The following is a 26,834-nucleotide window of genomic DNA, read 5'->3' on the forward strand; positions in this document are numbered from 1 at the left end:
CAACATGGAACTTTGAAGAGTTCAGTTAAGAACAGAAGATGTTCACCAAGAAGAGAACCATGGATCATCCTGGCCAGAGCTGTCTCAATAACAAGATAGGATTGGGGGGTTAGATGACAGCAGGTGACTGGGAGGTGGGGCAGCACTTCATTGTATGCCTGTTTATAATAACATAAGATGGAAACCATCACTGTCCAAGGTTGGAGAACTATTAAATTACAGCAAATAAACTTAATTGGCATAGCAAGTCATCATTCAAAATTATATAAGGAAGTCTGTATAGCAACAAGGATAATGACAATATAATAACCAATGAGAAAGGGTACAAATAGCATCTATCCTCGGGAGTTCCCTGACAGTCCAGGAGTTAGGACTCTGCACTTTCACTGTCATGGCCCAGGCTGGTTGGGGAACTAAGATCTCACAAGCACATAGTGCGGCAAAAAACCAACCCAACAGAAATACTTTCTATCCTGATGGCAATAACAAAAAAATTACTATATATATAAAAGAATTGGAAAGTATACGAGAACATGATTTGATGAATAGTTAGGACTGTGTATACAGTCCTTTTTTTTCTTTTTTAATTGTAGTTATTGTTTATGAAATGTTTTAACACTTGTCATTATGTATTACAGTGTATAAAGTCTTTAAAGCAGGGTCAGAAGACCTCAAATAACTGTAAAAACTAAACACTTTTAATCAGATTTCCTCAAGAACATTAAGATTTGGGGATAAATACACACACACACACATATATTTGCAACATGATTTTATAAAGTATCATCAAATGGGAGCAAAGGAACCCGACATGAAAAGTTTCCAGGCTAACTAAGCAATTGAGTTGGCCTGTACACTGGTTGGTGGATTAGAATCATGAAGGCACTCCCAGGACTTCCCTGATGGTCCAGTTGTTAAGACTTGGCTTTCCAATGCAGGGGGTGCAGTTTCCCACATGCCTTACAGGCAAAAAAAAAACCCATAAAACATAAACAACAGAAGCAATAGTATAACAAATGCAATAAATACTTTTAAAATGGCCCACATTATAATGATACTTTCCTTCAATAAGTGTTTCTTGAATGCCTAGCAGGTACCCTGGGGTAGGTATATAGCAGATAAAGGCACTATACAACAGGGTGCTTGCTCACAGCATGATGAAGAGAAAGACATGTACACAAATGATGACAGGGCACAAGAATTGCAAATACGTGCATGATTTAGGTGCTGGCAGTTAAAACTCTGCAAAAGGCCTGGCATTCCTTTCCCTTCCCCAGCCAAACAACCATACCAGTAACTGTGCATATTCACTTAAAGGACTCCTCCTTCCATAAGCAGTCACCTCACATCCCCTAAAAGAACATCCAGGAGAGGGCATTCAAAGTTCTGCTCTGCCCCTCATGCCTTCACATTTCGTTATTTAATGTTACTCTCGCTCACATCCCAAGTTTGTTAACTCCACGTGCATGCACCCAGGAATGGCCCTGTGAGCACACAGCGAGAAGGCGGCTGTTTGGAAGCCAGGAAGAGGACCCTCACTGAGGACCGAGTCTGCCAGCACCTTGATCTTGGACTTCACAGCCTCCAGAACTGTGAGAAGTAAATGTCTGTTGTTTAAGCACCCTGTCTGCGGTGTCCTGCTGCAGCAGCCCTGGGCTAAGGCAGCCTCTGTGTCCTATATGAGTGGACCCTGCTGCCTTCTCCAGGCTCAGCCTAGCCTGCACTCTCCCAAGCTCACTTCCTGGAGCTGCACTGGCCTTCCTTTGCAGTTGTTGCTCTTGAGACCCTGCCAAGCTCATTCCTGCCCCACAGCCTTTGTTGGAGCTTCTCTGCATGGACCAGAAAAGCCAGCTCCTGCTTAGATTTCTCTTTGTATCTAAAGTAGAAAGCATCCCTTGAGGTTACTACCAGGAAATGATGCCCTCAGGAGAAAGCCAAGTTTAAATTAAAGCAAGGAGGTGGAGTTCAGCTGAATGTTTCATTTACCATGAAACAAGGGTTTCAGAGAGCCCAGTGCAGGGTATGAAAGGGTGGGAATGGTAGATGGTCTATTTAGGGGATGGAAAGACCAGAGAGGAACAATAGTAGGAAGGGAGAGTAGTCCAAGTAAGGGCTCCCTCTTTTTAATCGTCGTCATCATCATTATTACCACTGATAATATGTTGGCATTGCTGCTATTATCACTACAATGAAAAGACATTACAGTAAGTACAAAGAGGATGAAAATATCAGTAATCAGACTTACAGGGAAAGAAAGTTTTCAGTTCTAAATGGATGGTGGCTTCTACTTGCCTCTCCTCTCACTGCCAATGGTACAAACACCAAACCCCAGCATAGCCCACCCTGTTCCCACCCTCCATCCTGTGTAAGGACTGGGCAATGTTTCCGGCCATGATGGGTTCACCTGGCCACAAAGTTGACAGAAGAATTGGCTTTGCAACTCAGAATCAGCTGGATGGATTACAAGTCTGAGGCGGCCCTGGAACGGTGCTGGGCGGAGTTCTGGCTGGAAGGAGGTGGCTGTGGTCTGGGCTGACCTCAGGGTGCCAGACTGTGGATGGGCAGCTTCTAGGAAACTTATGGGGCTGGCCTGGGTATATTCAGCCTGCTCAACAGGAGTTGAGATACAGCATAATCCAAGTCCAATCCTGGAGATCACAGAAGCACTTTCTGGGATGTGGTTTCGTCTGGACAGACCCTGCTATGGAGCATGCTCTGCCTGTGGAGAGACCTCTCCTCCTGGCAAGGTGCCCTGGATCCTAAAGGCACTGTGCTCTGCGTTTTGACATCTTTAATTATTTTTACTACTATTTATATTGCAGAGTATATAAAACCCACACCCTTCAGGGAGAGGTGCCACTTGTTAACACCCCATCAAAAAATCCAGAAACCTGGATTAAAAAGTAATTGATTACATGCACATCATGTGCCACAAATCTTTCAAACACAATTTTAACTCATGTAATGTAAATCCTTCCATTGCCCCTGTATACTTGGTATTATTGCCCTGTGGAAAACAGCTTGTCCAAGGGCATCACCGAGTAGATGATGGGTAAGACTCCAAACCTATCAGACTCGAAGCCCATTCTCATCACCGCTCTCCTGTCCCTCAGTTCATTGTCTACAGCAATAAGACAACTGCACAGAGTTGGGGTTGAGGTAGGTCTTTGGTTGTTGTTACTGTTTTCCTTTTGGTTCTTTTTAACTGACTTAAGAGGGCTTTTGCTGACACAACAACTAAACAAATAATGCTGGGGAATCATATTTGTGAAAATCTCCCTGTGCAATATTAAAATGGTAAATACCACAAATGTCATTTGACTCCAGCCAAGGATTTAACCACTAGTACGGATATAAGAGTTGGACCATAAAGAAGGCTGAGCCCAAGAAGTGATGCTCTTGAACTGTGGTACTATAGATGATTCTTGAGAGTCCCTTGGACTGCAAGATCAAACCAGTCAATTCTGAAGGAAATCAACCCTGAATATTCATTGGAAGGACTGATGCTGAAGCTGAAGCTTCAATACTTTGCGGTCACCTGATGTGATGAGCCAACTCATTGGAAAAGACCCTGACGTTGGGAAAGATTGAGGGCAGGAGGAGAAGGGGGCAACAGAAGATGAGATGGTTGGAGCACATCACTGACTCAAAGGACATGAGTTTGAACAAATTCTGGGAGACGGTGAAGGATAGGGAAGCCTGGCATGCTGCAATCCATGGGGTTGCAGAGAATCAGACACGACTGAGTGACTAAACAACAACAATGAGCTAGGAATTAGAATTCTGAAATCAAATATGATTCTAGCGTCTAAGAATTCTCGAATTTCCTCTCCCCAAATAAGTTTCTTAAAAAAACACACACACAAAAAAAACCTTTAATAAGGCAAAATTTTTCCTTTTTAAGGGAAAAAAGTCCTCATCTCCCATGCAAGGGAGGGAATCTAAGGTGAGAGTGGCCCAGGGGACTGTCTGTGTGATATACAAGTCCTCCAGGGAACCCAGAGGGGCCTCTGGCAACTTGAATTGGTTAATCCTGTAGCACTAAGAATTCAGTATCCCTGACCAACACAGATTATAATTGTTGAAGTGTCTCCTTGATTGTCAAAGAATCCTCAGATCTGAAAAGGGTCTTAGGAAAAAAGCTGTTAAGTTTTCCAGGGCAGCCATGCAAAATAGTACAGGCCTCTGAAAACAAAGGAAGCTGGTCCTGGGAAAGGCTATTCCAAGAGGCATTCTATAAAAACTTGAAAACACATAACATACGTTTCTGTAAAGACAGCTTCTTGATGATGAGAATCACCTGAGCCATCCCAGGTCCCTCCCTGAGATCCTGATTCAGTGGGTCTGAGAAGGGCCCCAGGGAATTTTACATTTCAGCACTGTACCCAGCAGGTGAGTCTTATCATCAGGGAGGTTTAAGAAATTCTGCTAAAGGGACATTGTTACAATTCTCTGACACAAGATAACAAGGTTACCATTTCCAAGGCAGGTAAAACATTCATTCTGAAGGTCAGAAAATAATTCTCCTGTGGCGAAGGACCAGGGGAAGGGATAGTTACTGATTTGGGGATAGACATGTACACACTGCTATATTTAAAATGGATAACCAACAAGGAACTACTGTATAGTACATGGAACTCTGCTCAATGTTATGTAGCAGCCTGGATGGGAGGGGAGTTTGGAGGAGAATGGATACGTGAATATGTATGGCTGAGTCCTTTTACTATTCACCTGAAGCTGTCACAACATTGTCAATCAGCTATGCCATGCGAGTTCAGCCCTGTTTGTGACCCCACAGACTGTATTTTCCAGGCAAGAATACTGGAATGGGTTGCCATTTCCTCCTCCAGGGGACCTTCCCAACCAAGGGATCTAACCCACAGCTTCTGCGGCTACTGCATTGGCAGGCACATCCTTTATCACTGAGCCACCAGGGTTATTAATACCATTGTTGTTAATCAGTTATACCCCAAAACAAAATTAAAATTTTAGAAAAAAGAAAAGAATTTTCTTCTTGCAAAATGTCTTTGGTTTACAAAAGGGTCAGATCTTATAATCCTCTTGGTATGTTGATTTGCATACATATTTGTATATACACATGTTTGAGTTTCAGTTATTTTAAAATAAATGATACTTGTTTATTTACACAAACCATACCACAGATCACATACACACATACACACATACAAAATAGTAAAATGCAATTAAAATGTCACAATCCAGAGGAAACTACTGTTAGTAACTGGGTGAGCATCCTTCCAGGTATCTCCATGCACAGGTAAGCATGTAGATATCATATATAATATTATACATCTGGGGCTACACTAGACATGCCCTTTTGCTACCTGTTTTTTCTACATAGGAATAGGCAGTTTTCTCATGGGAATATAGTTCTATATCATCACTTTTCCGTGTGTGTTAGTCGCTCAGTCATGTCCAACTCTTTGCAACCCCATGGACTGTAGCCCACCAGTCTCCTCTGTCCATAGATTTCTTCAGGCAAGAATACTGGAGTGGGAAGCTGCATAATATTCCCATTTGTATGAATATACCATAATTTGCTGAATAAATACTTCAAAGTTCTTTTAAAAAATGGTATACAGCAGAGATCCCTAACCTCCACGCTGTGAATGGGTATTGGTCCCCAACCTATTAGGAACCAGGCCACACAGTAGGACGTGAATGGTTGGACAGCTAGCAAAGCTTCATTTGCTGTTCATCATCACTGGCATTACCACCTGGCCCACCATCCCACCCCACGACCATGGTCCATGGAAAAATTTTCTTTCACAACATTGGTCCCTGTTGCCAAAAAGTTTGGGGACGACTGGCATAGAGGACAAGGTAAAAATCAGATGGGTGAAATTCCTAAAATTTATTTTCCATAGATAATGAGAAAGCAAGTAGTTTGTAAGTTGTTGTTCTTTAGCTGCTAAGTCATGTCCGACTCTCTTGCAACCCCATGGACTTTAGCCTGCCAGATTCCTCTGTCCATGAGATTTCCCAGCCAAGAACACTGGAGTGAGTTGCCATGTCCTTCTTTCTCCAGGGGATGTCCCCAACCCAGGGATCCAACCCAAGTCTCCTGCATTGAGGCAGATTCTTTACCACTGTGCCACCTGGGAAGTCCCACAGTTTGTAAGACTCAGGCACAATTCGTAAGATGTATATAGTATAGATAGTATGTTAGTAAGACATGTTAAAAAACAGAATAAATGAAGTGCTTTTGTGTTAAGTATAGATGAAAATAAAGAAACAAATAAGAATGTCACTTATAAACAGAACAGTGCCAATGAAGGACAAAGTAAATCTTAAATATTAATATTTAATAAAGCCACAAGAAAAGCCCAATAAAATATTAATAAATGTACTAAATATCTAACAATTTTATTTAGATATAATAATATAGTTTATATTATTAATAAATATTTCCTAATAAAATATTAATAATACATAATAAAGCCCAGCTCATGTTGCCTCGAGATTGACAGCTATGTCATTCCTAAATTGATCACTCATTGGTGACACCCATTATGTACAATTCTGGCCACATGTATACTCTGCCCCCAAAAGCAGGCAAATTACTATTGAGCTACAGCTACTGGCCAAATATACTTGGCCTGCATCCCTCCTGTGGGGCAAACCTATGCTGACTTCAAACACCTTCTGTCTGCTAAGCCTCCTGTTCAACCTCAGATCTGGTCTCTGTGACCACACCATCACTGGGGAAAGCTAACACCGCACAGAGACAGGGCATGTGAAGACTGCAAGCACAGGATTCCAGGGTGTGGACCTTTCACCTTATTTATACCCTCACCTAATTATGTTAAAAGTGTTCGAATCTTTTCCCCTTGCATCTCAAAACATGTTTTCAAGGTGAATAAATCATGTGACTGGAACAACTGACTTTGTTCTCTGAGCCTTTCCGTCTCATAATCTCTGGGAGAGTTTCCTTGGCGGTATTCCTGGAGGCTAAGACTGCATCAAAGTTACTTCCCACACTTCTAGAGTAATGGAGAGAAGCAAGGAGGGTGGGGGGCCATCACGACTAAAATTACACACATAGGAGGTACATCAAATTCTTCGCTAGTCTGGGCCATAAGGGCAAGGGTAACACAAAGTGCAATCTTTCATTTAATTTCAGGAATGTATCGTGTTTTCAGCTTTTCTTGCCTCCAAAGTTATTACCTAAGTTTTTAAATGAATCAATCACAATTTATTTTCAAGAGATTCTGATATTTATATTTTATACACTAAATCACATAAGCAGTTTTAGCTGTTATTCCCAATGACATTTTACTTTTCACCTATCTTCTCTCTCCCTGATTTATTTCTAGCTCGCCTAGAACCATCCTCCACTTGCTAAAGTATTTTGATTCTTGTTCTAAATCTTGCCATAAGTATCCTACTGAGCTAAAGCCATCAGAAGAGACAAATTTAACTTTAACATAGTATGAAGCCTCTTTCAAAGTGTGTTGCCAGTTATTTTAGTTACCAGACTTAAGACCTGAACTAAAAATAATCATATATGTAATTATTTTGATTTTTTGACTATCAATAATTATATCACAAATATCCATGTCAAATATGAATAATTATAATCAATCATGTGTTTTTTTCAAAAATCAATAATTTTTTTCAAATATCAATAAAATTAGGATTAGGTAGGGGAATTCCTATCTAGGGTGTTTTGTCTAATCTCACTGTACAATCAGATTACCTCTAAATAAATAAAAACTTTGGCTGAACTGAAACATGCTATCACCAACCACTCAACTAATGAAAATGTGAGGTATCAAAATCAGGACTCCAGTGATGACACCCTTCCCAACCAGAAACTAATTACATCATTTTATTTTTTTTTTAATTTTTGGTTGTGCTGAGTCTTTGTTGCAGCACATGGGCTCTAGTGTACACCGGCTCAGCTGCCCCCCGCAGCATGTGGGACCTCAGTTCCTTGACCAGGGGTTGAACCGGAGTCTCCTCCTTTGGAAGGCAGATTCTTAACCACCGGACCACCTAGGAAGTCCCTGCATTATTTTATTATAATTGGAATCATAAAATAAGCTGCCTCCAGTCTTCCCCACGCAGCCACAGTACCAGGGGTCCAATATAGATAGCACACACACAATGTAACTGTTGATTGAAAACTCAACCAACTGCATCTTCCAGCCAGGGAAGAGTCCTTATCCGTGAAAATTCCCTGAGGCAGTGCTGTGCCTAGCACTGTACCTGTGTGCCTAGCCCAGAGGGTACCAGAAACCAGTTACTGGATCCTGAGTGGCTGGAATATGTGGAGGAGGAAGTGCTGAAGAGACAGGCAGGTGGAGGAGAGGAAAAAGGGTGATAAGTACAGAGATTCCTTTTAAGAAATATAGCTGTGAAAAGTAAGAGAGAGGTAGGGCTCTCGGTTCACAGGCCCCTGGTATGTGGCCTAGTATGTGTCTGACTCTTTGTGACCCCATGGACTGTAGCCCACCAGGCTCCTCTGTCTGTGGGATTTTCCAGGCAAGAATATGCCATTTCCTTCTCTAAGGCATCTTCCAACACAGGGATCTAACCCACATTTCCTGCATTGGCAGGCAGATTCTTTACTACGGCGCCATTTGGGAATCCCTTTCACCAGCTCCTGGCGGTGGTGGTTTAGTTGCTAAATCATGTCCGATTCTTGCGACCCCATGGACTGTAGTCCACCAGGCTTCTCTGTCCATGGGATTCTCCAGGCAAGAACACTGGAGTGGGTTGCCTTTCCTTCTCCATCACAAGCTCCTAGTCATGTTTTAATTCTTAGGTTCTGGGTTCTCTAAAACATTCAGGAGTATAATTAATGTTTCAGAACCTAGGTTGAATATTACTCATCTCTAATATATGCTATACTTAAATATCCAGACATCTCAGATTTCCAGAGATAGGCAAATGGCTACCATTCTGTCTTGACTTCATGAGTGAAGCATGCACTCTAATTTTTGTTTGGAAAACATATTAGACTATAATTACAGCATTCAAAAGTGGGAACAAACACTTCTTATTTTTATTTTTCTTCCACTTCAATGGTACACAAATTTCTCATGATTATTTTGCTTAAATTGCTAAAGTGACAAAAGTCTTTGTACATAAGTATTTGGGGCAATGCTCTTTCATTACAAATACTTAAAGAGGAAAATATGGAATTATTGTGTGAGTACTAACAAAACTATTTGTCTAAAATCTCCACAGCTAGACAATTAAGTTGCTTGAATCCCTGAATGTTGAAACAATTCCAAGTAAAGGTACTTAAAATACAAGTGCAGAACTAACGTATTGCTTACAAACATTTAGGTTGGTTTGAGAAGGAAATTAAGAATAGGACATCTATACTCTGATAACCTGTGTATTTATAAGAAGTGGTGGTTTAGTCACCAAGCTGTATCCGACTCTTGCAACACCATGGACTGTAGCCCACCAGGCTCCTCTGTCCATGAAATTTCCCAGGCAAGAATACTGGAGTGGGTTCCCATTTCCTTCTCCAGGCAATCTTCATGACCCAGGGATCAAACCCACATCTTCTGCATTGTAGGCGGATTCTTTACCACTGAGCCACCAGGGAAGCCCCTATGTATAGGGATTTAATGTTTTAATAGCAATGAATTTTCAATGTCATGCACTCCAGTGGTCCTCAACCTTTATGGCACCAGGGACCAGTTTTGTGGAAGACCATTTTTCCACAGACTGAGGGAGGGGGTGGGGTGGGGAATGGTTTCAGGATGATTCAACAGCATTATATTCATTGTGCATTTTATTACTATCATTAATATATATCAGCTCCACCTCAGATCATCAGCAGTAGATCCTGGAGGGTGGGGATCCCTGATATAATCTGGTAGTTTCCCACCACTCTCCTTAAACAGGCAGGATAGAAAACTGACATATAAAAACATCTGATCCAGAAACTCAAGAATTAGAAATAAACAGGCTATCAGCTTGGTATCCTGATCTCCACACCACTGCTTTTCCTAGTGAACCATGAGCAAACATAGCAGGAAAAAAAAAAAGGGAAAAGCCAGTAAACAAAGCAAAGCACTGGGTGATAGAACATAATGATGAGTCAGATCTGGGGTTTCAACAAACCCCAGTTCTGCTGCTTCTTAGGTTTAAAGTATGCCACTATTCAGCTGTTTCTGAGCTATCAAAATGGCAAGTTACACAGCTGGACCTAACGGTCGTGTGATTTATCTAAACCCTCTAAGTTTCCATCTCTGCATCTGTAAAATGGTATAGTGAGTTGTACGGTGTCTCCCCAAATTTCACACGTTGAAGTCCTAGCTCTCCCTACCTCAGAATATGATCTTATTTGGAATTAGGATCCTTACAGAGGCAATGAAGTTAAAGTGAGGTCTTTGGAGGGGGGGGCCTCTAATGCAGTGTGACTGCTATCTTAAAATGGGTAAATTTAGACAAAGAGACAGACACACATAGCGGGAAGACCATCATGTTCTAGCTAAGGAGAGAGGCCTGGAGCAGATCCTTCCCTCATAACTCTCAGAATGAACCAATGCTGCCAACACCTTGATTTCAGACTTCTAGCCTCCAAAACTATCAGTTCAGTTCAGTCGCTCAGTCGTGTAATACAAACTATGAGACGATACATTTCTATTGTTTACACCACCCAGTCTGCAATAGGGTTTTGGTTTTTTTTTACTGCAGCCCTAGGAAACTAATACAAATTAAGATTATAGTTGGACCCATATCTCATAGGTGGGTCTGAGAATTAAATGAAAAATGATGCAGCTAAAGTATTTAGTACAGTACCTAGTACACTGTAATAAGCACCCAAATAAGTACAAGGCTTTCATCTTTATTACTGTAGGCTGATACTTCATATCAGAATTACAATGGAACTCTCACCACAAACAACTTTTCTCCTCACAGTACAGTATCTCCAGGCCTCTGAGGTACAGTCTGTCCTCCCCACGTTTTTCTTCCCCTCTCTGCACGCCTGGCTAACTACTTACCCTCCTCAGGAGCCTCCTCTCACATAATCACTGCGTCAGGCCTTCTGCTCTGCAGCCCTTTTCACACAGCAGTGTAATTACTGATCTCAAATTAGACTCCCAAGTCCCCCAGACAAGCCTTTACATTCCTCTTAGCTTTCCCCGGGCAGTGCCGTGTGAGCCTGTGAGGTGCTCATTAAATGTTTGGGGAAAGAATCTCTTCACCACAGGTAGGGAAACTGGCCACACACTATCTACAAACAAGCCCAGGCTCTAAGATAGCTGTTAAAAGTACTGTCCAGGTTAGTGGTTCTCAAAGTGTGGTGGGGAAATCTAAAGTATCAGCCTGGATGGGAACTTGCTAGCAATGCAAATATCCTGCGCCTCACCCCAGAGGGACTGAAGCCGCAACTCTAGGGAGGGAACCCAGGAATCTGTGTTTTCCCAAGCCCTCCAGGTGACTTTGATGCAGCTAAAGTTTGTGAGCTACTGTTCTGTCTCCAATTCACATGAAGGGGTTGGGCTGCTGCTTGTGAGCTCCCCAGGAATCCCTACAGAGGAGGAGTCCCAGGGGAGAGGGGACCGCAGAGGGGCTCTCAGGGGCACAGAAGCAAAAGTTTTTAATTTTCACCTTCAACTCACTTATCTACACCCATGTTATGGGATGAGCTGGTGACAACTCTAAACTGTTACTATCTAAATTACCTAGCAATGAGAATCCATGTCTAGGAAGTGAGGCTCTGTCCAGACTCTGAGCATCCTTCCCGAAAGCAAAGAGGCAAAGATGATTTTGCCGCATCAGAAAAGTGAACTCCAAAGCCCCTTAAAGTAGCAACAAACAAGTGCCAGGTGAATAGTGCTCTCCAGAGACTTTAAGATTGTAAAGCAGGGCACGTGCAGGTAGAAGCTGATGATCGGAAACAGGTAAAGGGCCTTCAGGAACCCTCCTCCATCCATGCCAGACATTGCTAATGGGTCACAAAATTCTTACTCAACAAACGTGGACAGTATCTGCATGCTAAGTTGCTTCAGTTATGTCCGACTCTTTATGACCCTATGGACATAACCCACCAGGCTCCTCTGTCCATGGGATTCTCCAGGCAAGAATACTGGAGCGGGTTGCTGTGCCCTCCTCCAGGGGATCTTCCCAACCCAGGGATTGAATCTGTGTCTCTTAAGTCTTCTGCATTGGCAGGCAGGTTCTTTACCACTAGCACCAGCTGGGACAGTATCTAGAAATCTTTAACTCCAGGCAGCCACTATCAATTGATCAGACCTGGCCCGTGTGAAAAACCCATTACTATCCTAGTTTAGGAGTTAAATCCTCAAGTTCTGTAGAGTTAGTATGGAAAACAGCTGCTATTATAGGAATCTCACTGCATTTGGGAATCAGAGGCTATGCAATCTTGAGGAAACCATTTAAAATCTTTGAATCTCAGCTTCCTTATTTGCAAAAGGGAGCTGGCAATAGCTCCTCCAGAATGTTCTGAGGATAAACAAGATAGATGAAAGCCCCTTGTCCAGTCCCTGGCAAATAAAAGGCTCTTAATAAATGTCCGCTGGATTTGAAACTACAGCCATGTGGGGAAAACCGCACCACCCAAGTTTGCCTGAAGCTAATTCACCCAGAAACCCGGGTTTCAGTGTTTATCTGTGAAGGAGCTGTGGGGTAAGATGCTGGCTTGGGAAACCAAACTGATGTTGAAGGGTATGTGGTCACTAGTATACAGGCAATCAGAACCAGGGAGATATTTATCAGGAGGGGCTTGTTTGAGTCCTTGTCCAAAGACAATGCTGGCTCGAGCTCCTCTTTGGCCGTATCCATACTGCACCTCTAAATCACTTGACTAAAGCAACAGATCCTACCCAGCAATCTTTCAGGAAAACCACTTCCGGGGTTTGGGCAAGCATCTGTCTTCTTATGTTTGGAATGTTTAAAAGCTCCATAGAGAACATCTCAGTAAACGAAACCCACTCCTAGCCTTGTTAGTTCAGTGGAAACTGAGGAATTCCCCACTCAAGTATCCCCATTTGAACAACTAGATGCCAAGAAAGGCCTTGGTTGTGTGACCAATGCCTGCTATATGTTAACTCATTCAGCTTCATGTTAACAAGCCCTTTCTACAGATAAAGGATATGGAGTTCACAAACATTAAGAAGATCACACAGTCAGAAGGCAGGAACACTAGGATTTGAAGAGCTATCTGCTAGTCACACTCCACTAAATTCCAGCACTGATATGAAGCTGGAATTCACCCCAGTAAGGTCCTCAAGTTTAAATAGACAGGAATTTAGAAACAAACACATGAAAAAAAAAATTCTAACCCCATTCTAGCAGCCATGGACTGGCCTATAACCAGGGGTTAAAGTGTAACTAAGAACAAATACACTCTAGCATCTGTCAAAATAGAATTTAATACCCTGTAAATCCTATTTAATTCGTACTTAAAACTGAATCAGTCAATAGATAATGCTCAGCCCTTTTTCTAAAAGCCTGTACGTAATTAATCTTTAGAAGCCAGTGTGACTGATGTCTTTTTTATTTTCAGCAAAGCACTTTCCACTGTTATATAATTTTGCTATGTCGAAGATAATGGAAAAAACGTGACCTACCAGAATGACTTATAAACCCTAGACATCAAAATACCTTGGTATGCATTTATTCTGAATAATGAGGGTTAGACATAGATGCCTTATCAGCATTTGCCCAGAATTACCTATCAATTCAGACCATAAATGCAGGTAAGATCTTTCTCATCTTTGGGAAACAGGCCATGACAATTAAATTTTCTTGGATATTATACAATTTCATTATCAGCCACATCGAATAGGGTGGCCTTGACTTGTAGGATGTGAGATTATTTAATCAAACTAGGCCAGTAACTAAGCTGATGAGAGACCAAAAGGCAAGTACCTGGTAAAGTGCCAACCTGTCTGTTGACACGTGTCTGTGTTTCCTGGAGCACTTGTGCCAAGAGATGCAGCTGGGATGCCAATCCCACTCACAAGGAGATGACAGCAAGGCAGTACTTCGCACCCTGAAAAAGACACTACGTTAAAATTCAGCACCATCATTCTCAGTTTAGCGAGAACCTTGAAACGCACTGAAATTCACATTCTATACAGTTCACCCAGTTACATTATGGCTTTCAATATATTCACAGGCTTGTGCAACCATGACCACAATCCATTTTAGGACATTTTCATTACTTCAAAAAAGAAACCACTTAATCCTCCAATTCCCGCCCCCCCTCCTCCCAGCTGTAGACAACCACCAATCTAATTTTGTCTCTATAGAGTCACCTCTTCTGGAGATTTCATATAAATGAACTCATACGTGATCTTTTGTGACTGGTTTCTTTCACTTGGCATAACTTTTTCAAGTTGCATCCAGGCTGTAGCCTGTGTCAGAACCTCACTCCATTGTATGGATATATCATTGTTTACTTATCCACTTTACAGCTGATGGACATTTGGGTTGGTTGTTTCCACTTTTTAGCTATTATGCTCAAATGTGTACATGGACTTAGTTTTCATTTCTCTCAGCTATATATCTAGGAGTGCAATTGCTGTCCTGTTCTTCAAAAAAGAGAAAAAAAGAAGAGTAAAGAATTCACTTTTGGGGGGGTACTTCCCTGGCAGTGCAGAGGTGACACAGTGGTAAAGAATCTGCCTGCCAATGCAAGAGACACAGGAGATGTGGGTTTGATCCCTGGGTCGGGAAGAGCCCCTGGAGTAGGAAATGGCAACCCACTCCAGTATTCTTGTCTGGAAAATCCCATGGACAGAGAAGCCTGGCAGGCTGTAGTCCCTGGGGTCACAAAGAGTTGGACATAGCTGAGCACACACACACACGTCATGTCATGTCTCTGGTGGTCCAGTGGTTAAGACTCTGCGCTGCCAATGCAGGAGGAGTGGGTCAACCCCTAATCAGGGAACTAAGATCCCACATGCAGTAAAGTGCAGCCAAAACAAACAAACAAAAAATTCACTTTTCAGGTTAAAAAAAAAAAAATACCCAGCAGGTGATAAAACACCTAGAGAAAACTTTTTTTTTTTAATTTTGGTAAAATATACTTAACTTAAATTCAACATTTAAAAATATACAATAGAAAAAACATTTTCAACTAAAAGGGAATTACAACACTGGCTTGTCTCTGTATTTATACATGTGGGTTCCCCCCAATCAGAAAAGATGGCAGATACTTTTTATCTTAACCCCTCATCCCAAGAAAATGCTTTCTGAACATTTTTTTTTTCTTTTTCTTTCAGGACATTTTTATGAATCCCTCCCATGCCTTTCAAACGGCACAAGAGGCAAGCTCCTTTCTGGGCGGGGCTGGAAACCCAGCAGCCTCATATGGGGACACATCGAGTGGGAGGAGGAATGTGCTGCTCACTAGTTCCGCACACACTCCTCTGTCTGCTAGACAAAGTGATATTGTGGCATCTGTGCAAAACACTCCCTACACAATGGAACAGAAATCAGAGAGTGTCCATTTTATCTGTGCAGGCAGGAGACCCATTTCCCTTCTCCAAGGATCAGCAGGAAGTGTGGGCACAGGCTAGTACAGGGACATCTGGATATCCTACAAGGCAAGCAGCAGGATTAGAGTCCAGCCCATATACGGTTTCTGCTATTACTTCTGACAATAAATAAATGCCCAGCAAATCAAGATGGACTTGGTTATGTTTTGGGCCTTAGTATGAAATTTTCCTACATGTATCAATGCAAAGAGAGTTTGCCTCTTTCATTGAAATGGCTTGCTTTTGAATTAAGTCAGTTTTCTACATTTTGACAACATCCTGATTTTAACTATCTTTTATGATACTGCCTGAAGTTTCTGACATTTATAGGAACCTCAAATAACAACCAGCCATTTCTGAAATACAAACTATTGACTAGTGATAGTCGCTCAGTCATGTCCAACTCTGCGACCTCATAGACTGTAGCCCGCCAGGCTCCTCTGTCCATGGAATTCTCCAGGCGAGAATACTGGAGTGGGGTGCCATTTCCTTCTCTAACATTGACTAGGGCTACCTTCAAATTAAGGAAAAGCTTGGAAGAAAACTAAATACACTTAGTATTCAATAGTATTGACAAATATGTAAAATTTTTGTCAGGTACATGAGTTAGTGCTAGAAAACTTCACAAAATTTTAAAAGGAAAATCCATAAGAGGCTCAGTAATCAGATGTCAATTCTTGTTTTGTTTTTTTTTTTTATCATGCCATGCACCATGTGAGATATTAGTTTCCCAACCAGGAATTGAACCTGTGCCCCCTACATTGGGGGCATGGAATCTTAACCACTGGACCACCAGGGCAGTCCCTGGATGTCAATTTTTTTAAGAGAAAAAAAATTTTTCTACCTGTGGCTACCTTTTAAATAATTTATTTTTATTGTTGGTTACACATGGTCTTGGTTGCTGCACATGGGCTTTCTCTAGTTCTGGCAAGTGGGGGCTATTCTTTGTTATGGTACACGGGCTTCTCACTGTGGTGGCTTCTCTTATTGCAGGGGCTGGGCACAAGTTGGAGCTTGCAGGCTCTAGAGCGCAAGCTCAGTAGTTGTGGCACACCAGGCTTTGTTGTTCCATGACATGTAACATCTTTCCAGACCAGGGATTGAACCTATGTCCCTTGCATTGGCAGGCAGATTCTTCTCCGCTATACCACCAGGGAAGTCCTAGGGCTATTTTAAAACCAAGTAAGCAATGGCAAAATATTTGCCAGTGTACCTATCGTGTTGGGCATTGGGGTCAATAAATACATGTGCAAGTTATCCAATCTGTGCTTCAATAAACTTGCAACATTCAGTCAACTGGTTGGCAGCTGGTCTTGAACCTATCATATGATTACAGTTTGTAGAGTAGAAGCCCCAGGACAGCTCTGTTTGCAGAAGCAACACAAAGTACTAAAAGGAGGAAAGGGCTGGTAGTGAAAGAATTCCTTGAGGTCTTGAAAACTCAGTCATGACCTAACCTCCAATTATGTTCTAAAACCCAAAAGGAGCTGCTCATAATTACTATGCAGTATTACATGTATGTTGTAGCAATTGGAATAGTTCTGGAAAAGAATGAAAGGGACAGAATCCTTGGAAGAAATATTGGCCCCACTATTTAGTCAACCAACTCAAGAGAAATCTCCAGTCAGAATGCTCATCAGCAGATTTCCCTCCGCAGAAGCACAACTTATCACCTACCTTCTAACCACTGAGACATCTAACAGCTGCAGTGAGGGGAGGTATTGGGACAAAATTTTTAGGAAGGTCAGAGAAATGTGAGGTCAAGAGGGAACAAGTAGGATATCATGGAATGGGCTGCTCTAGATGCTTGTTCCTCCAAGTGTGGGTCATGGAGCATCCACTGGGTGGGCATCACCAAAACTGACAGTTATCACCTTATGCATATTCAAATGCAGACTCTCAGGCCACACCACATCTACAGAATTAGAACCTGCATTTTCACAGAGTGGTTCATGTGCACATTAAAGGGTGAGAAATGAGATATCAAGGTGCCGCTGAAGGATTTAGAACTTATTTACAAAATTAAACAGTAGGAGATAATCCCTCCTAGGATGCCAAGAAAGGAGAGTTTACTACAAGGTTAGTGAAGGATATTAATATGTCCACAGAAAGGCGGTGTCAAGTGATAAAATCAGCAAACAAAAAAATGAGGATCAGCAAAATACTCTTTTGTTCATGTATATTCAAAGAACTCAAAGTATTACAGATATAAGGAAGATCTTGACCTGCGATGCAGAGATATTTCATCAGGCTTAAACAAATGTTTTTTTTCAAGGGAATTAAAAAAAAAAAAAAAGGAACACTCAACTCTCCTTATTAAGGATCACTTTGGAATGAATGCTTTGACTTCTGTTTGGCTAGGCTTGGGAAACTGAGGATAACCAGAGGTGGTTCTACCTAGGGCATTTACTCATTTTGATGGCTGGAAAAGGTTATCTCCAAAAAGAAATGAATAATGTGGCAGTCAACTTACACATCTGAATCATGCATGTTTGTTTAGAGTGAATCCTTTAATGACTGGTCCTGAGCCAGAAACTAAGAACATCCAGTTGCTGTCTGAGGACTAAGTCTTCGATCACAATGACTCAAATGAGGCTGTTTCACACTTGTAAAATTTGAAGACTAAGTTATAACTAAGGAATGGTAAAGATATATAGCATGTGTATTGCAGCTTCCCAGTTCTCCAAATTATATGTCTAGAACAAGTATCACTCATTATTCACAATATTCCATATTTGGCCTGGGGATCCTCCCTAACTTGATCCTCTCAGTTGTCCACCCATGAACAGGTTTTGGCATGACACATGAAGCTTGCCTGTCATCCCTGACAAAAGGTCCTCCCAGCTCTAAATTTCTGTCATTTGGGGACAAACAGTTATGCCCAATCTCTAGGGGCTCCTTGAAGAATCACAATTTGGTCATTACAACATGTTTTCCACAGCCGTCACTAAACACTGACCTACATCACCTCTCCTAGGGTCACTCCATACCTCTTGCACCCTCTACACACGTATACACCTCCTTTTACTTTCAGGTAGGTAGGTAGATTTAGTCACTAAGTCATGTCCGACTCTTGCGACCCCATGGACTATGGGAACCGCACCAGGCTTCTCTGTCCATGGGGATTCTCCAGGCAAGAATACTGGAGTGGGTTGCCATTTCCTTCTCTAGGGGAGATTCCCGACCCAGGGATCGAACCCAGGCCTCCTGCACTGGCAAGCAGATTCTACCATCTGAGCCACCAGGGCAGCAAAATCATCATCATCATCATCATCTTGATGCCTCAGGATTTCATTCTAAAGCATCTCTGAAATTTCCCAAAGAAACATCTAGTTTGTTTCCAATAAAACCTACCTTGTAGAGTCAAAGAGGATCTACCTAAATCAAGTGTCTCAACAGCAATACTATGCTATACTATGGACATTTTGCACTGGATAATTCTTTATTGCATGGGGGGTGGGGAGTGGGAAGGGAGGCGGGGAGTGCTGTCCTGTCCCTTGTAGGAGGCTGGGCAGCATCCCAGGTCTCTACCTGCTAGATACCAGTACCACCCCCACCCTCCCAGGGTTGGAACAACCAAAACTGTAACCAGAAATTGCCAAATATCCTTTAGGAGACAATTCCTGCCACTGCACCTCCACCCTTGCAAACTACTGACTTAAATGATTATATAGGAACTTCTAAAAGTTCCACCTTTTAGAAGGTAGAACTATGGATCACAATTTTTCTTCTGTATTTCTGAATGTATATTGTTTATATGATAAAAATAAGCTAGAGACTCTTTTCTTTTTATTTATTTTTAATGTTGGGTTTTTTTTTTTTCCTATTTTCTTTTAAAAAGAAATACCATTAGCTACACAGATACCTCAAGCTGATCCTTGAGTGAATGCCAAGTGTTTGGCTTGTTCAGTTTAAAAACTGAATTCAGTCCCTGCATGTGCATCATAGAGGAACTTTCAGTTAAACTTCTCAACATGTAAAAGACACAAAAGAGGGACTTCAGAGAAGAAAATCAGAACTGAGGCCTCTTAACCCTTCTTCAACTGGTAGATTGGCAGGGGCAGGTGGGGGGTGGGGGGTGCCGGCGCTGAAGAAAGACATGTTGAAGCAAAGACTGCTGCTTCAAGAGAAGTAATTACCTGAAAAAGTCGGCATATACACTTCAGTCAGAAAAATACGTGCATTGTTGGGGGGAATAAACGAGGCACAATTTACATTTCAAGAACTGCTACATTAATAGCCCATGTAACACTTTTTTCAAAATCACAAAATTAAAATATGTGAATGCAAAAATGGGCTCAAAACACATGCATTCCTTCATCTTCTTGACTGCTAGACCAGGAATTTCCTTAGAAGATTATACATGAATTTCATTACTGACTACTTTTTATTCTGTCTGGGGAGACCATATCTGCCAGGAAGAAACAATCTGCATTTAATGAGACAACACAAATTTGGGATCCGAGCTCAGGCTGAACCTGAAATAGAGTTTAACTTCAGCCATAAAAAAAAAGGTAGTGTGCTTAGAAAATGAATGTGATAAACAAGATATATATATATAAATTGCTTTGGGGAGCAGTGCTATTTAAAATTCTGATGAGAATTAAACAAATGGGAGGTTAACTACAAAAAAAAAGAAAACAAGTTCCCCATGAAGAACTCAACATCTATTACCCTCATGACAGGGATGACCCTTGAGTCCACCTGGGCCCCCAAACACACACACAAAGCACCTTCTGGTCTCCTCTGCTCACCCAGGTTGCTGCCAAAGGTTCACGTGTCTTCTGCTCTCAGGTAGAAGTTCTCTTTTGTTAAGTGGAGTGATGCCCACTGCTGCTTCCAGAATAGTCATATATTTCTTGTACCTCATCTTGTCCCTCTCAGTACAAGGTCAAGGAAATTTGGGGCAGTGTTCCGCTGAAGCAGATGAAGCAATCTTTGCAACACTGGAAGCCGCTCTACTTTTAGATGCTCAGTGCATCCCCAGCCAGCGCTATTAAACTCTACTGTGGGGGGTAAGGCGTGGAGGCGAGGCCAAGGCCAAACCACAAATAAATAAATAAATAAAAGCCTTGTTCAGATTTCCCTGCAATGTCAGTATTATATAAGGCTAGAGAATTTTGAATAAAGCACTAATGAAAATGATTTGCAGGATGATGGTGGTTCTAAACGCAGCGATCTAATGTACACTCCCCAATTAATCCGCACATAAATCTTTTGAGGCCACTAATCCTTCAAGTACTAATGGCACAGGAGGTGATTTATCTCAAGGTCTGGTAATAATTGATCCAAAAAGCCTGCATGCCTCTGGGTGAACTAAAATCAGCAGCAGATCTGCTCCTTCTCCAAATACTTCTCTCTAAAAGGCTGCACTTGACACTGAAGAAGGGAGTTCCAGTTGTCATTTATGGCAATGCATTTCTACATGCTATAAACTTTTTGCTTGAGTCAGTTGCAAAGCAAAGATTAATTGAGAAACAATTGTTTTTCTTTTTAATTATCTTTTTTTAACAAGTTTTTCTTTTTTTTAATGTGGAACATCTTTAAGTCTTTACTGAATTTGTTACAATATTGCTTCTGGTTTATGTTTTGTTTTTCTAGCCAGAGGAATATGGGATCTTAGCTTCCTGACTAGGGATTGAACCCATGCTCCTGTATTGGAAGGCGATGTGTTAACCACTGATGACCAAGGAAGTCCCGAAATGTCTTTACCTCTAATACCCAGCATGGGTGAGCTCTGCTAGCATGAAAATCAGGCTGTTAGAAGATATTCAGAATCTAACCCTCTCCCTTTTTTAAATGTCTCCTCTCAGCCTTAAGGACTTTTCTTACCCTTTTTCCATGGGGTAAAGGTAGATGCTCCATCATAGGGGTCCATCTAATGGGTCATGGTACACAGGACCCAGACTGGGTGGACTAGCCTGCCCTGGGATGAAAATAAGACTTTCAAGAGAAATGCCCTCTTTACCAGTGTTGACAACCAGGGCTGATAGGAAATTAGAGCTGTTGGCAATCATGCTCCCCACCAGGTAGAGAGGGGGTCACCACTAGTTGGTAAGAATAACAGTATGGGGAGAAATGTGATGACATCATTTGAGTTTCTGAATCCAGCTATGCCTGACCATGCTAGGAGATATCTGGTACATTTTTACTAAGATAATGAATTCATTTTTGTGAAACTTAGTTTTAATTGAGATTTTGTTATTCTGAAAGAGTTCTGATTTATATGCCTCCTTGACCACTTCTTCAAGCTATTTTCTATTTAATGCAACATAAATTCTACTGCTACTTATCTAAACAAATGCATACACAGAAGGGAAGTAAAATCGAGGAGCATCGTCCTATAATACTTCTGACTAACCTAGACATTCACAATTAATAAGTGTCCCAAGCCCATGTCCCCCAAATTGTGAACTCTTCTTCCACAAAATCTCTTTCTTGATAGCAAATTTCACTTTTTTTAATCTAAGGGACCTAAACAGTGGTCTCCAAAGTGGGTGCATATACCAACAATCTTTGGGGTGTGGAAAGAAAATATTAAACCATCTATTTCTTTTTTGTCTCTTGTTCATTAAAATTTTAGTTTGAGCATTTGTTATTAAATATTTGTAATGTTTGCTTTTGAAACTAATATATTTTAAATTACATAAAAGTATAATTCTATGTGTATGTGTGTGTGTATGTATATATATATGTATATATTTTGGCCACACAGCATGTGGGATCTTAGTTACCAACCAGAAGTTGAACCTGTGTTCCCTGCAGTAGAAACCTGGAGTCTTAACCACCAGGGAAGTCCCCAAAGTATATAATCTATAAAGTAATATACTCATATATATTATAGAGTATACTTAAAAATCTGATGGGGTATGTGAGCAAAAAAGTTTCATGGTCAGTAACTTAACCCTTCAACTGCTTTCTAAGCCTCAATTTCCCTCTTGATGAGAGGCCTGAACTGATGAACGCTAAATTATTTTCCAATAACAGTAACAGACTATGAGCCTCCACTTCCCAATTATAATATTATAGTCAGCCCTCCATATCCATAGATTACTATCCACAGATAAAACCGACCTTGGACTGATAATATTGGGGGAGGGGGATTCCACAAAGTTCCAAAAGGCAAAACTTGAGTTTGCCTAGCTCTGGCAACTATAGGATATAGCATTTACATTGTGCTCACAACTATTTACACAGCATCTACATTGTAGTTACAACTATTTATGCAGCATTTACACTATTAGATTTTATAAGTAATTTAGAGATGATTTAAAGTATACAGGAGAATGGGTTGCACATTGTTTGCAAATACTATGTCATTTTATATAAGGTACTTGGGCATCTCTGGGTGTCGCTATCCTTGGAGGTCCTGGACCCAATCTCCCATGGATACTCTTCTGTAACTGACTACAAGTAGTGAAGACAAAGGACAAACCATTTGGTCTTGAAATATTTCATTTTCATAGTATTCATGAATATTACTCCCACTGGTTGTTCTACAAACAATTAGTACCAGTTAGTCACTGGAATTCTTTTACGGGCTGACTTAGTTGGCTACAGCTGTCACGGCTCAAAAAAGCTCTAATACAGCCCTCATTTAATCATACAGGATGGTGTAATTATACTTACATAACAGTCTTTGTTCTAACAATTTGTATTTCTAATGACATGCAATAAAAATTACTACACAACCCTCTCAAACAATAAATGAAGTCTCAGTTACCAACAACAAAAAAGCAAGCTAAACTTGTTAGCCATTGGGAGCTGTTTTACTACAATGAAACTGACACAATACTTTAAAAACGGCATGTTTTAAAGTTTAATTTTTTTTTTTAAAGTTTAATTTTCTATAGGAACTTCTGATGCATTTAACATAACTTACAAAGTGATTCTTATCTATGATGATCTCATACAAAATTAAAATTTGGTCTTTTATTAGGAATTCTCCCTTTGCAAGTAACTAGAAAGAACTTGGTTTTCTTCCACGAATGAGTTGTTCAGTTTTCTATTCTTTTTTAAAAACTGTCATCTTTGTATGAACTCCCTCATAATACTACATGAGGACAATAACACAGAAAAAATAAATAAATTTAGTCAAAATTTGCAATATCTATGTAATACATACAGATATGTGTGGATTGAAAACTCAAGTTTTGCCTTTTGGAACTTTCTGAAATCCCCGTCCCAATATTTTCAATTATATACAGATACGTAATTACATGGCTATTTTCTTTGTAATTCTAGAAAGTCTTTGGAAATTTTCATTTACTTGGTTAACTAATTTCTAGAGTTCTAGAAATTCTTTATAACTACAACTATTTGATTGAAAATCATTTATTTTTTAAAAATTGTTAAATATATATGATCCAAAAACCTTTTAAATCAGGATGCTCAAGTTCTATTTCTGAATGATTAAAATTGGATATAAAAATTCACAGATAAGGCTGGCCTTCCCTTTGAACTGATGATGTCTACTTATTCCTGCTGGAGGAAAACAGTGGACATCCTTCTTCACAGGGTATTCTAACTGTTCCTGTGTTTTAGAAGTATAAAAATGGAAATGAACTAATGTCTCAAACAGGCTGTTATACAGGGTGTGGTTTGCTTTACAGGGAGCTGAAAAAAGCCTTAACTAAAAGTAGAAGAGTCAGGGAACCGTCTTTTTTTTTTTTTTAAACTCCACTACAAACAAAATAAACTATGACTTGAGGCATCATTTCATCCCTGCCAACCCCCAATAGCTTCATTAAAATACATCTTTACATATTTGCTACTCAAATGAGCCACTAGAACACTGTTAGAAAAAGACTACACAGTGTAAAAGAATTACAAAGAGTTCAAAGTTGTGCCTCTCCTAGATTTAACACCCACCTCCCTGTCAGCTCAAACGTGTCTTCTCTCTTCATAGCCAGTCTCAAAATGCACTGTATTGGGTTTATACCATGACCTTCAACTGGATATACCAAATCTGTCCTTCCAATCCTGTCCCCCCACTCAACCCGGTATCTACCTGAAGGGATCCACTGCCCAGCCCCCAGGAGCAGTTGCTTCGTGCCTTTCCTGTTTCTTGCATCCTCCTCCTGGTTCTCCTAGCATGACACCTTGAAGTCATCCTCACCCAATCCTGGGGTGCCCAGTCATACCCCTGACACAGGCAAAGACAGCTGAGTTTAAATGAGAAGACCTGATCTGAAACCCACCTCTGCTGTTTAACACCATTTGACCCTGAACAAGTTACTTGACCCTTCTGAACCTATTTCATTATCTGTCAAGCTGGAAGACCACCACACAGGGGTGGCTTTAAATAATAAATGAGATGATATATTTGTATCTCCCTCCCTTCCTTCCATCTCCTCTGTCTTTTCCCCATTCCTAGTATCTCTTCAAGAAACCTCCATAAATACTAATTTCTTTGCAGGCAAGCATAAGGAGTACTTACACACTTCTGTCCCTTCCCTGCAGCTACTAAAAAAGCCCAAGGCTGAGTGGTTTTGTGGGGAAAATAGGGAGACTGACTAAAAGGTACAGGAACCCAGGGGCTAGAATAAATAATTAAAATTATCAAAAAAAAAAGGGGGGGGGAGAAAGTAGTGTCCCCAGGCTTGCTGTAGGAAGCAGAGGAAAGGGGCCCAGCTTAGGTGTTACTCACCAACTGGGGAGGTTCTTCCTTACCATATTTCACAGATTTTTAGTTTCTGCTAGTAAAGGGTTGGAGAGGAAATGGCAACCCACTCCAGTGTTCTTGCCTGGAGAACCCCAGGGACAGAGGAGCCTAGTGGGCTGCCGTCTATGGGGTTGAACAGAGTCAGACGCGACTGAAGCGACTCAGCAGCAGCAGCAAAGTGTTAATCTCTCAGTCGTGTCCCACCCTTTGCGACCCCAAGGACTGTCGCCCACCAGGCTCCTCTGTCCATGGGATTCTCCAGGAAAGAATACTGGAGTGGTTTACCATTACCTTCTCCAGGGGACCTTCTCAACCCAGGGATCAAACCCAGGTGTCCTGCACTGCAGGCAGATTCTTTACTGTCTGAGCCTGAATAATTAAAAGCCAAAGGACCATATCTCTCAAATAACTTGAAAACATAGTAATTCTACAAGTACCCTCTTTCCTAAAAGGTAAAAAAAAATTTAAACTCCTTATATGAGGGAAATTCACTCCTTATTAGTGTAAAAATTGTACCCCCCCTCAAAAAAAAAGAGTTCCCTAGTGGCTTAGTGGTTATGATTCAGCACTTTCATTGCCATGACCCCGGTTCAATCCTGAGTCAGGTAACTAAAATCCCACAAACCACACTGTGTGGCTAAAAAAAAAAAAAAAAAAAAAGAAAGAAAATGGAAAGAAACTATGTTCATGTTACATTTCTACTCTGAACCTAGAGTAGCAGGATTCTAGCAGATCTCTTGCTTGGGAGCAGATGAGCAGTGGCACTGCAGAGTTTAGAACACCGACAGGAGCTGGTTGAAGTCAAGAAGGGCTTGGCCATTCATCGGGTTAGGGAAATATTAGTCACCTTTGCTCTGCAACTTTTGGAAGGGACAGAAGCTCCAGAACTTGGTAGGGACTACACAAGGTGTGAAGTATAGGATCCAGCAGTCTGCGGCCAGTGGCTGGAGAGTGTATGTGCTCAGCCGCTAAGTCATGTCTGATTCTTTGCAACCCCACGAACTGTAGCCCTCCAGGCTCCTCTGTCCATGGAATTTTCCAGGCAAGAATACTGGAGTGTGTTGCCACTTCCTACTCCAGGGGATCTTCCTGATCCAGGGACCAAACCCACGTCTCCTGTGTCTCCTGCACTGGCAGGCGGATTTTTTACCACTGAGTCACCTGGGAAACCCTGGCTGGAGAGAGCAGTTCACATAATCTCACATCTCACCTGCCGACATGTGCCCTCAACTTCCTTAGCATGAATTGGGGTGCCTCACCACCCAGGACTGACATCCAGCTCCACCACTAACTAGCTGTAGTGATTATGGATAAGTCACTCAGTGTCTCTATGCCTCAGTTTCATTATTTGTAAAGTGGGGCTAATCATAGCACTGACCTCACAGGCCTGTTTTATAAGCTAAATCAGAGGCACAAACTTTCAGTTGCAAAATAGTCATGGGTATGAAATGTACAGTCTAGGAAATATAGTTAATAACTGTGTAATATCTTTTATGGTGACGTTATAATGAAATATAACATGGTGATCATTTTAAAATATATAGAAATACCAAATCACCATGCTGTGTACCAGAAACCAGCACAGCACTGTAGGTAAGTTATTCTTCAAAAACAAACTTATAGAAAAGGAAATCAGATATGTGGTTACTAAAAGTGGGAGTCGGGGGAGGCAG

The 26,834-nt window shown here is 41.2% G+C and overlaps 1 protein-coding gene across 2 annotated transcripts in view; it reads right to left on the reverse strand.

Moving 5' to 3' along the window:
• The window catches only part of TJP2 (tight junction protein 2), a 123,804-nt gene that overhangs the window by 81,733 nt on the left and 15,237 nt on the right, over positions 1–26,834 (reverse strand). Inside the window, exon 2 of one of the 2 annotated variants that reach the window (XM_043487125.1) lies at positions 13,885–14,008. The exons of the other annotated variant lie outside the window; for it this stretch is intronic. The gene's annotated coding sequence lies outside the window, so the exon portion shown is untranslated. The remainder of the gene's footprint in view (positions 1–13,884; positions 14,009–26,834) is intronic. 2 annotated transcript variants of the gene reach the window in all.

The sequence above is a fragment of the Cervus canadensis genome, chromosome 14 (genome assembly GCF_019320065.1).
Source record: "Cervus canadensis isolate Bull #8, Minnesota chromosome 14, ASM1932006v1, whole genome shotgun sequence".
Lineage (NCBI taxonomy): Eukaryota > Metazoa > Chordata > Mammalia > Artiodactyla > Cervidae > Cervus > Cervus canadensis.